Here is a 13,016-nt window from a genome sequence, read left to right on the forward strand (position 1 = left end):
TGAAGTATTTACAGCAACCATCAGCCGCTGACACCTCCATCCACGTGGGCTATAATTTGATGCTCAAGTTGTTAAGCAGCGGCTTTCCAGCAGCGACTCTTCATACATGAGTGTCTCCCCCAAGAGCCAGGCTCTCTGTCTCTCTGCTGCTCCCCACGCCTGCACACCTCTCCTGCCGGTCCTATGTGTGCACACATATGTTCACTTGCCAAATGCATCATCACTTACAGAAGCATGTAGATGCACATACATGTATACACACACACACACACACACACACACACACACACACACACAAGCACAGACTCCATCATGAAACCATCACAGTCTCTTAAGGACATGCCCTGTGTACCACAAATTACTGACCTCACCCCATTCACACAGCTTGTCACACACACACACACACACACACACACACACACACACACACACACACACACAAAACACCACCACCTTAGAGGAAATGGCTGGGGTATTCTGTGAAGTAGTATTTGAAAGTGATGATGGCTAGTAATGCTAACCCAGGAAATAGCTTCTCCACGTAATAACTCATCGGAAAATTACTCTTTATTAGGGAAAGCACGTAAATATTCAACATGCTCTTTTGTGGACTTGTGTTAAATTATAGCTGTCGCTCACATGTGCTCGCATCTGTTTACTTCCAAGTCGGTGTGTCTACCTAAACCCCTGGGCAACAGAGACCATGTGTCTGCATCCACCTTTATGCAGCTGATCACAGCAGCAGCAGACCCTGCACGATAGCTCTGTTATGGGCCAGCTACTAACGGAACAATGGGAAGATGAGAAAGGGATAGAGGATAAGTGAAGGGAGTGAACTGGGCACAGGCCGGGGGTAAAAGAAGAACGTGCAACCCATGCACCCAGAAGACAATGGATTCAGGGGTACTTCACCATGGAAGCAGTCCACAGCATTGAGGCTAATCCGTTAAGGGTCAGGAGAAAACGAAGCTTCCCTGGCCCATGAAAGCCAGGATCAGCCTTAGACCCTTCCAGATGTGTAAGGAGGCATTCAGGAGGCTCTGCAGGGTTAGATAACAGCATGATCCAGAGCTGAGATGGAACCCCACTTTATAAACTGCCTTCCTTGGGAGGCTTGGACAGTCTATCACACAAGGAGTTTCCTGCTAGGCCTAGAGCTGGGATGGAAAGAAAAACTGGGTAATAAAGGAAGGAAGGGAGAAGTTCTGAGTTGGATGAGTGAGAATACCAAGACTCCAGGAAAACCAGGACCCCAACAGAAATGAAGAATGGGAGCTAGCCAGAGGATTGGAAGGCCAACCTAAGCTACAAGTGAGAGCCTGACTAAAAAGGAAAAATGGAGAAGCAACTGTGTCTTGAGCTGCTAAATAATAGACGGTGGACCAGGGTTGGCTGGTTGGTTGGTTGGTTGGTTGGTTGGTTGGTTGGTTGGTTGGTTTGAGCCCAGCTTTCCAAAGGATGCAAGTCCTCTAGAAAAGTCTCCTAGAGCCTGGACAGGCAAAGCAGGGTGAGAGTGAGTATACCAAACCACCAGACCCTGCCAAAGGAGTCATGTAGTGGCCTTAGGAAAACTAGAAGCTGTTGGGAGAGAACAGACAGACCTGGGGAAGGGAGACCACACCTGTAACTTGGGGGACCATAGTATAAATCTTTGTTTAAACACAGTGCTGCTTCTGATGGTGCAAACATACAACAGCCACTGGAGTTTTCACTAATACTCATCTCACAGCACTGTGAACACAATGAGAGGCAGGGATTGGAAAGTGCTCTCTGGCAATGTAGATGAGCCTCCACACTGACCAAGAGAGCCAGGAGGAGACCATCACAGCACAGTGAGAAAAATGACTCAGTTAAACTTTACCACTGTCATTCTTGGGGTGTGCTCTGTCCTACCTCTTTCCACACAGGATCTGTTGTTGGCTGACGGGGCAGGATCACCTGCCTGTGTGTGGGCGCTGAGAGAATGAGGACAGAGGCAAACAAAATGACAACAGACCCTAGGACAAGAAAGCCATTCACTAAGACTTTCAGTGGAACACTAATTCCATGCACACCTACTATATACTAGGTACTATTGGTTTAAGCCATGGCTTTGGTAAGCAAACACAGGCTACTTTACCCTGAATAGGTATCTGCTGATCTGAGTTTATTCCTCTGCCTTCTACATGTGATCATGGAGCCTCTTTCCTTACCCTATGAAACCCCCCTTCCAAAGAACAGCACTCCCCCTAGAATCTAGCAAAGAGAAGGAATTGTAAATAGCAGATGAGTCAACCATTGAACAGAACTCCATCTGGTGATCTTTGGGCAGCCAGGAGCCAGGGCTGTCCTGAGTGACCTGTCCGCATAGAGTGGGCCATGGAGAATAGGATGTGGCGTTCCTGTATCCAGAAGCCACCCAGCACAGGTGACCGCAGACGTCTCTGTGTCTCCCCCTGGACTCACCATATAGCATACAGACGTGTCTCTCTCCCTCTGTACACTCTCCATGGTATGGCATAATGCACTGTGGGTTGCCAACAAGCCATGCCAGTCTCTTAAAGGGACGTTAAGACACTGAGTGGAACAAACGACTCAAGGAGACTTTGGTAGTCAAGGTGATGCAACCAGCAAGTCCCATTCCTAACCTCACCTGTACACACAGTCAGACTCCATGCAGGCAGGTGGAGCCATAAGACTGGGTTTTGGCTGAGAAATACAGTCACAGGTGATATTTGTCACCTCCAGACTACACACATGGCCCTATAGCAAATATGCCTTTCAGAATCCTCTGTCCCCTCTGTCACCCTCCTCATTGAGTTTAGAAGAAGCAATAGACAATGACAAAAACATGGAGTTTAAGTGCACCACCCCCAAGGGGCCCATGGATAAAATTTGATGGGTCACAGCTCTGTAAGTCTGGCTAGAAAAACAAACTTATCTTTATTTTAAGAAACTTTTAAACTGAGGTACAGCATTTTATGCATTGACAGAGGTAACAGATTCTGTCGGTATTTTCCGAACCTAAAACTGCTACCCATAGAAAATTTAAACACGTTCTTACAGAATGTCAAAATCCTTCTGCTGACCACTTTAAGATTGTACTATAACATCACTACCATTATATCAATGTGCTACATTTGTTTCCTGTTTTTCCCTTTTAAGACAGAATCTTGCTGTGCTGTGCAAGATGACCTGAAGTTAAATGTGTAAGCCTCAGTCTTCCGAGTAGAACTGCAGGCCTCTAACATCATACCCAACTTTATTATTCCACCATCATGAACTATCTTACTGTAGGTCTTACTATAAAGCAACTTTTTTTTAATATTTTGATATTTGAATCCCAGTAGAATGTGTTATTTTGTATGCCTGCAAATCCGATTACTTGCATTTAAAAACATGTATTGTTAGGGGTTTGTAGACTTCACTAGTCTGCCCAAGGAGACTCCATGATATTTTTAAAATAATCCTCTAGGAATGATAGAGAACTTGATGGAGAAGCTGTGGACCTGTGGGTGGCTGTGGACCGGTGGATGGCTGTGTGCCCGTTACCACCATTGTCAATGATTCAGTATTGGACAGTGGACAGATGAGAGAATAGTAACTTTGTTCAAAGACAGAGAACCTGAGGACCTTTTACAATGCAGAGAGAGCCCACATGACCACAGAGAATGGTCATTCTACTACAAGCCTGTGTCTGGGAGGCCTAGTCATGAAAGAGTCAAGGGCCCTTTGCTGCACGGCAGGTAAGGGGTAGTCAAGGAGCCCTATGACTGAGAGCCATTCCCCAGCAGTGTATTCCAAGACCATGGAGTCAATGTATGGTCCAGGGTGGAGACATGATTCCCTTCTCTGAAGTTACTCCTGCCCAGGATGAATTTCCAACTAATGTATACTGACCTTTAGGTCTCTGAATATAGGAGTCTCACTTTATCGTCAGTTTCCTTTCCATAAATTCAATTACTTAGGCTCAACCACAGTCCAAAAAAAATTAGATGGAAATTTCCAGAAACAAACAATCCATACATTTTACAACGCTCTCTTATAATATATTTGTAAGTATTCTATTGTCAGTTGTCGTTGGAGACTTGTATTGTGTTTGATATATGTCAAACTGCATCACAGGTGTGTCTACATATAGGTTAAAAACACATAGACCCTAGTACTATCTAGGGTTCAGGTATCCACATTTCTGGACAACACAAACTTGCAACACTTTGGGCAACAGGCCTTGTGGAAGAGAGGAATGCAACAGGCCTTGGAAAGTTACCCAACCACTGCGAGTAAGGGGGAACCACTGTTGCTTTGGCAGCCACACGAGGAGTCAAATAGGGTGTAAAAATAGGATAGGTCCTCTCCAACCCTGTGAGTGACCCTTCATCCTGTAAAATCGGAATCTGAGGCAACCTCTTTCTCCCCAACCCCACCCTTAAAAGTCACACTCTTAGCCCATTGCTTCCTTCTTCTCCCACCTTACCCTATCCCACCCACACCCAGCCCTTGAACTGGAACACTCATCCTCTATGTGCGCACAAAACTGGAGAGCACCACAGACACTGTTGCTCAGGTGGTGTGTGAAGGTGTCAGGCAGACAGCTCTTTGGCCTTCTTTAGAATGTAATGTGCCAGCTATTTCTGTCTAGAGGATGGAGAAGCACTAAGCTTGAACAAAGGTTGTCTGGCAACTCTGGCTGCATAGTGCTGTTCCTCTCCCCACCATTCCAAGGACCAAAGGTCCTTATTTCTCAATAAAAGGTCACATTTCTAAACAATAAATAACTGAATAAATAAATACGCACAGTGCAGCATACTTTTGGAAGCCTTGCACCATGTACTAGGAACAGAGAGCTACAACAGATTCGGCTACTGTTCTTGAGTGCTCCCAACATGGTAAGAATGGTGAGCAGAAAGTAATACATCAAGGTCAATTCATTAAAGTACTAAAAGGGCTGGGCTGGAGAGGTTACTGTGAGGTTAAGAGCACTGGCTGCTCTTCCAGAGGTCTTGAGTTCAGTTCTCAGCAACCATATGGTGGCTCACAACCATCTACAATGGAATCTGATGCCCTCTTCTGGCCTGCAAATGTACATGCAGATGGAGCATTCATATGCATAATTTTTTTTAAGCATTAAGAGCTAAGGATGTAGCTCAGTGGTAAAGTACCACCTGGCATTTGAAAAGCCCTGGATGCTATCCCCAGTCAAAAATAATGCACTAGAAATCATAGCAGCATTGGGGATAGAATCTGACCATAGAGAATGGGGGAGGGGTGAGAATATATGGTGGGGGTGGACGAATCTGATCAGAGGTGAGCCATGAAAAAGAAAGAACAATTTGACCCATAACCTATAGAGTCATTAGCTGTTGAAAGTTGTTGAAAGGTATGCTCCTGGACTTCTAGAATTATCCTTTTAATCAATGGTTATTTATTTTTACAAATACCATGAAAAAGAAGTTTCACCATTGAAGGGCTCTCCTAGCCTAAGGCTAGGCTGGTTTCCATACTCTACTCATGAAAAGACCAGGCTGCCCCTTTCAACTTTGAGGTACTAGGGAAAGAAGTGTGTCTGGAGACCCTCTGTGTGTCGGGATGAAGGCTAGGCCCCTCCTTGCTGTGTTTCAGGAAGGTTGTGCAGTTGGGAGCAGTGAGGGACAGAAGAATTCTGAAATGGATCCTGATTCCCTGGGGCTGTCGTGGCTGAGCAGCCCAGAAACCAGAACTGCAAAAGAAGTTAGAGTCAAAGAGGATACAGTTGTGTGGTGCCCTCTCTCCATCATTCCAGCCTTCCAGAGTTAGAAGTGAACCCCACACTGAATGCTGCCCTTCAGCTCTCCTCCCTAAAAGTCCAAGGTGTTCATCCTCACAGCCCACACATCAGCTTTAATTAGATCTGTTTCTGTGTGTGTCTTTATGGCGTTAGACTGTCATCATCCTGAGAACAGGAACCACATGCAGTTTGTTCACCATCATATCTTTCATCTAAGACAGAAGACCAGGCACAAAGTGGGTCCTTAAAGGCTATCAAGATTGAAGACTTGGGTCCAAGGAGTGGGCATGGGAGCACAGTTCAACAGATGAAAGCAGCCTCAACGTGAGTGCCTTTTGTCTTACAAAGAGAGGGCCCAAGAAATAACAAAACGTGAACTACCGTTACACTTCATTTGTAGGACACCAGCTTATGAATGAGGCCGCTGGGTGTAACAGAGGAGGGAAGAAGGAAGAAAGGATAAAGAAAACTAAAAATGTTGTGCCTGTAGGAGTGAATCAGCTAACAGTTTGGGGGGAGGGTTCCCTGCTAGGGTACAGGAGCCCCAAAACAGCCTAAGCCTCTACTTTGCACAGGGCACACTTTGAGAAGGAGGGTACAGAGACAGCCCAAGCACATGCCTGTCAGCATGGATTTGCTTGGGGTCACTTTAGGGTCATCTCTGAAAGCAGAAGGTCAGACCCATTTGTGGCAGGGTCACCTTTGTTGGCTTAGGGTCATCCCTCTCTAGCACCAGGTCGTTGACTTTGGAGCAAAGTCCTCCTGGCTTACAGAATCAGCCTCCAAGGAAGGTCATTCTGAGGTGAAGCAGGGTCATCACCATTAGGAGGCTCATCTCTGTTAGCTCAGGAAGTCCTGGGTTGGACAGGGTATTCTCCTGGACTTTGGGGCCAGCGGCGCCCCCAGGTGGCTGGGCTTGGCCAGTCAGCATTTGGATCCCTGCCAGGGAGGGTTTCAGGAGCCTTAATCCCGAGGTTCCACTCTCTGTATCTCTCTCAGTTGTGGGAGGGACAGAGCCCATTCAGACCCTGGACCCCTCAGGAACTACACTACTACCAAAGATTCTTGCACACATCTTTGGGATGCCCTGCTCCCAGAACACAATTTAGAGCACATCTGAGACTCGAATCTGCCACAGTGAATCTATGATGTAGGCAAAGAAGAGACAAGCCACAGGTAGGGTCAAATGGCCAGGCCACACCCACTCTACTCCCCTGAATCTGGGCACAGACACCTACTCTGTCAACTAGCCTCTGAGAGTCCCACCCTCCTCTTAAAGGCGGGGGGGGGGGGGACTTAAGTCCTCAGGTTTGGTTTCAGTAAAGTCTTTGTGGAAGAAGCAGGTCATACCCACTTCCCTTCCCAGGTTTTGGAATGGCTCTTCTCTGATGTTCATCCTGACCCATGTGTTTCTGGGAGGAACTCTGTCTCTCAGCACCCCTCCTCATTCACATCATAGCTGGGCTTTGGGAAAGAAGATGCTTGGGAAGTGTACAGAAAACCCAGTGTGGGCAGAGACTCCCATTCACACTTTGCACTGCTATAGAGTTCATGGTTGGTGTTGAGTTTAAGGACTGTCAGGTGACCCCTCCTCCACAATGGAGGTAGACTCAGTCCTCCCTATGGACCACGCCTTCCACTCAGTCCTTCTCAATTCTTTAGGGCTCTGCCAAGGGAAAAGAAAACCCAGAGTCCCACATAAAAGTACCACACCACCAAAAAAGGAAGTAAGCCACTCCCTTCTGGTCCGCTGTACCACTACTGGGCACAGGTGCTGCCAGGGGTTTCTGCAGAGCCTGGCACAGACACCACACCCTCACTGCACTAAGAAAAAAATGGGTTTGAAAAAAGACTGTTAAGCCTACCGGGAGAGAAGAGCTAAGACACAACCACTGACACCAGAGCAGAAAACAGGATCTGACTTACTCCAACTCGCTTCAAACAAATAAACTGAAGCCTTGTAAGAAGTCTTAGTCTAAGGGCAGAGAGAGTCAGCACCATTGCTAGAACTGAGATCCTTTTTTCTCCCTCTCTACCCCTAGTATAGACAGCCATCATCACAGTACATGCTAGGAGGAAGCCCCTGGAAGAGAGAGAAGGAAAACTAAAGCCTACCAGACACTCATAGGCTGAGTATCAGCCAGGATTCCTAGTACCACATGAGAGAAAACACAGTTGTACACACACACACACACACACGCACCAGCAAATACATCCAAACCAAGAAACAATGATTACAGCCAGAGTCATCTTTATCTCCCACTTTTTGAAGAATTGGACACAGGGTGAGGCAAAGCTTAGAGCATCTATGTGGTCCAGCAGAAGGTTAGAGTCGTAACGATTCATCTAACCAGAAGAAATAGAGGGGAAGGAAACCAATACCTCCAACAACCATCAGGAAAGAGACAGACTGGCTGGCTAATGGTCACCATATCTTCTCCCCTCTGAGAAGGTAGAGGATTTGACTCCTCCCCAACTCTAAGGTGAGGCAGCATTTGCTCACCTGCACTCCTCTCTCCTGCCATCAGCACCTGGCTCACCTAAATGTCATCTCTTTCATCTTGGTTTACCAGAATCACTGACTGCTCTACTCTTCCTGACTGTGTGGAGAAAGGAGAATTTAAAGGCAACGACAATCCAGTGTCTTGGGATTTCCCAGGAACTGAAGAGCAGTTGAAGAGGTTGGAATTTCTTCGTACTATCCAGATGAATACTTTGTCTAAGACGGTTTACAGAGAGTGCAGTGTTCGCCTACAGACCCAGGATGCTGCCAAGCACCTTTAGGCAAACTCTGGTCTTCGTCCTCCTTTCACTGTCCAGACCTGTTTCTACAGCCAAGGGTCAGCCTTGGCTACTTTGTAAGATCTAGTGGCTGTGCTGTCTGCACTTGCGCCTTTGATTTAGAGAGACAGTTTCCTGAGAGTGAAAGCAGAGGCTCCAAAGGACCTAGGACTGCTAACCACGTTCTTCTGTACAGGCTGGAGTAGAGGAGGCTGTCTGGCAGCACTGCTTGGGAGACAGGCAGAGACTGGACCATGATACCCGTTAGCTAATCTGGAACAACCAGGACCTGGAGCCCAGATAAGATACAGTAACTGCCCATAATGGGCAAACCTAAGGAGGAAGTCAGCCTGCTCCTCTGCTGGCCAAATCATGGTACCTTCAGCAGTTTTGCACCACGTTCCAGATCTCTAGCTTGGTCTGCATCTGGGGAGGAAAGTGGGAGAACATAGACAGGTCTAGGGAATAGAGGGCCAAGCCACGGGTGATTCTACCCCAACCCTCTCCACCCACATACTCCCAGTCTCTGCCAAGTCCTCCAAGGATATTCCCCACACACACAGACTCACACTAAAAAGGGTCGAGAATATCTTCATTAGCAAATGCAAATTAGCAAATACTTGTAAGCACAGAAGCAGGAGCAGAATGCATATCTAACCCCATCAACAGAAATGATCATGTAGCCCAAACAAATGCTACACGCATATCTATTACAACTTTAATCTGACTCGAATATGTGTGTGTGTGTGAGAGAGACAGACAGACAGACAGACAGACAGATTGCTCAGCACAGCAGAGCTCAACTAGAAGTTGCTTCGAATCTATACGCTTGTTGATTTGTTTTGGCTTGGTTTGGTTTGGTTTGGTTTTTGTTTTGGTTTAAGAGAGAGTCTCACTGTGTAGCTCTCGCTGGCCTGGAACTCACTGTTTACCAGACTCGCCTCCGACTCAGAAACCCATCTGCCTCTGCCTCTGCCTCTGGAGCACTGCAATTGAAGGCATGTACGCCACTCCAGGCAGCCTAATTTGTTTTTTTCATTGTCAGGTTTGCAAACACACCCTAGCAATGATCACAGACCCTCCGGTGCAAAGCCCGGCTGGCTGAGGAGGCCAGGAGGGCGACGAATCGATACAAAGCCGGCCCACTAGCGTCTGACACCGGTATCCATTCTGGCTTTCCAGGTCCTTGACATCTCATCCCAGGTCCACAGTTAACTCTATGCGGCGACCTCATGCTAGTCCTTTCAGCTCCGATCTCCGAACCCTCTAGCTCCGGCAGTTTGGGTCCCAGGCTAATTTAAGCTATCGCCCATCCAGCTGCTTTCTTTAACATAAAGAAGCAGGATTAATTCTCAAAGATGTAAGAATGTGAGAGTAACCGGCAGGTGCGACATAAACCCAAAGAGCACGGAAGAGGCTGACAGGCGGGAAACCAGGCTAGATGAGGGCATAGAGGTGGGCTCCCTACCCCCAGAGGAGCCCAGAAGCACATCTACATCTGAATGGGAAGCCCTGGAGTCCGCTCCGCACCGACACCTGCTGGAGGAGGGGGCCTCAAAGTAAGGGTCTTCGGTTACCATAGGCTAATTAATTTGAACAATAAAGTCCACTCCAGTGTCCTCAAGGTTCCGAACACACCGTACCCACCCCACTCCCAAACACACACACACACACACACACACACACACACACACACACACACACACACACACTGGCAGTTTCTACACCGACAAGTGGAAATACACTTCTCGGGTCCTCACTTAGTTTTAGGAATCGAAAGGATGGGTTTAAATGTTTTGTTGTCCCACTCAAGAATTCGCTCTCTCCAGTCCCAAGCAAGATTTAACTGAACCCCAATTCCAAAGACATTTCTGCCTCAATAGACAAAAGTAATCCAGGGTGAACCAACCCTGAGACCATTTCCAGCTTCCGAGGAAACTGAGGAGAGACCTTACAAAGATGCTGGCCTCAGTTGCTGAAACTCGCAGAAGCCCCAACATCCGAGACTGAGTGCATCCTTCCCAGTGGCAGGCACGCCAACTCTGATGTGGGTTTACCGTGATTCTAGGGTCTACGAAAGATTGGGCGGGGATAGAGGGGTGGTGAAGACTCCCACCTACAGAGTTCCTCTTGGGGACCACGAAATTTAGACCAACAACGGGAAGGGAAAGTGAACATGGAGAAAAGTTCACCCGGAGAAAAACCCAGCCGACGGAGAAACGCCGAACAGCGAGTCCGCGTGGAGCGAAAAGACCACATTGGGCAGGGACCCCTTTTGCACAAGCGCTGAGCCCAAAGATGGTTGGAAACAATCCCGAGTATGTTGCCAGCAGCCGAACCCACAGCAGAAGCCTTCCTTCTCCGGCTGACCCAAGCCTCCCAGGTCTAGCGAGACTACGGTGATATTATAGCAGCGCAGCGCGGTGCGGGCTAGAAGGAGGCGGTGCCCGCTCCGCCCCACCGCGCGGTGCGCCCTCCAGCTCGGGGACAAATTCGTTTTCAAAACCAGAGCCCCGGAACCTCTGTCTTTCCTATAGAGCTCTCTATTGGTGCGCGTTTATACCAGCCTTTAAAAAAATCAGAAGCGCTACCTCCAAAATCCAATCATATGTTTGTTCTCAAACACTGATATTTGAACACTTAAGGGACCGCATTCTCCCTCCCACCCTTGCCCACCTTTAAGTCTCTACAGAAACCTCACAGTGCCAGCCCGAGGGACAAATGTGGGCTGGGTCTCACCGTCCTGGTTAGCCCTCCCGGACGCCTCCCAGGCCCCAGCCTAAACAGCCTTTTGAACTATGCATGGAAATAATTTAGACACAAACCCAAACTCTCCTCGCCTCTCTTCCGTGGAAAGCGCAGGGTTGGGAGGAAACTCCGAATCCTGTCCGTGAAGACCTGGGCACACTGCCTCCTCCCACCGTTTCCTAAGCCGCAAGCTTAGGAGGCACGCTCCGCACTCCAAATCTTTTCTCTCTTTCTCTTGCAAGGACCGTCGTTTAAACTGCGTCGGCGCCTTTATTCGCCTGACCCTGGGCGCAGGGAAACCAGCCTGGTCGGTCATTGTCCTTTCTGGACTGCCCCCACCCCCGCCCCAATCAGTGTCACAAAACGCCCCTTTCAACAGATTCCAAACCCTCTTCACCTCGGCTCACCGAGCCTTCAACTTCATTGAGTGTGCACTACCGCGGCGCTGGAGGAGGCGAAGTTTAAATAAACCCGAGCGCATAGGGAGGAGGCGGGGGTCGCCGAGGGTTGGTAGTTGAAGGGGAGGGTGGAGGTAGAAGTGTTTTTGAAAAGGGGAAAAAAGTCATCGGGGAGGGAAAAGTGCTTTGTAACCACGAAGACGCGCCTGCTGTGGCAAGAACAAATTGGAGAGGGAGGGGAAGTGTCCCCCTCCAACACTGGCTCCTGGGTGGTCTAGTGGGGAGCCCCTAGAGAAAGAAAGAAAGATGGGGAGGAATATGTGGTGAAAAGAATTAACCACTTTAATTGGGTCGCAACAGAGACTGGGCAGCAGGCTCACGGATGGGCCTCTATCACTCAGACCAAATACTCGTCGATAAAATAAAATGTCTGCCCTTAGCCATGCTGAAAAAAACGTATGTCAAAGTTGGAGAATCGAGACTGTTCTTCACAGCTGTAGAAAGTAAATCTGCAAGAGGGAGAAATTCTGCCCGGAAAGACCCCCCTCCCCCTCCTTATGGCTTCGGGCCTCCCGGCGCCGGATGAAAAGGAATCAAATTGAACGAAATTGAACGAAATGAAGTGAAATTGACCAGTGAAATTCGCCAATTTTCTTCTCCTTTAAACCGCCCGCTCTCGACAGCACTCTCAGAACCTCAGGCTGATTTCTTACCAATTTTTTTTTCTCACCTTGGAGAGATCAAGGTGTGCCCTGGATATTTTCTTATTGTCACTGATTGTTGGTACCTATGAGGCGACAGACCTCAGCTGTCTCCACCCAAGTAGGGAGGGAAGCCTAGAGAGCTGTTTCAGATGGGAAGACCTGTTTCACCTGACCCAGGAAATTGGGCCTCTAACCGAACCCACACTAGTCCTAGGCAACCACAGATCTATCCGGGAGTCGCCAGACTGCCAGACGTCTACCATACAAACCCTCCAACCACTCCCGTCTTGCATTCCAGTTCCCAGCTCCTAACATCTTAGCTCTGAACACAACCTAACCGAGTCCAACATTTCAAACATCTTCTTCCCCAGGGCTGCCAGCTGAGCTTGGGTGGTTTCTCTGGCCAGGCTTGACCTGTTGACTCACTGGGAAGCTAGAATCTAAGTAAAGGGTCCCCTTGGGGACCCCAAGAGCCCTAGAAAACTCTTACACATTTCATCCATTTCTGCAAGCCTGTATTTCTACCATTGGTACAAACACAAACACCAAGCAAGATACACACACACACACACACACACACACACACACACACACACACATACACACACCAGGACAAATAGCAATTAATCCAGAAGAATC

The sequence above is a fragment of the Rattus norvegicus genome, chromosome 5 (genome assembly GCF_036323735.1).
Source record: "Rattus norvegicus strain BN/NHsdMcwi chromosome 5, GRCr8, whole genome shotgun sequence".
NCBI lineage: Eukaryota > Metazoa > Chordata > Mammalia > Rodentia > Muridae > Rattus > Rattus norvegicus.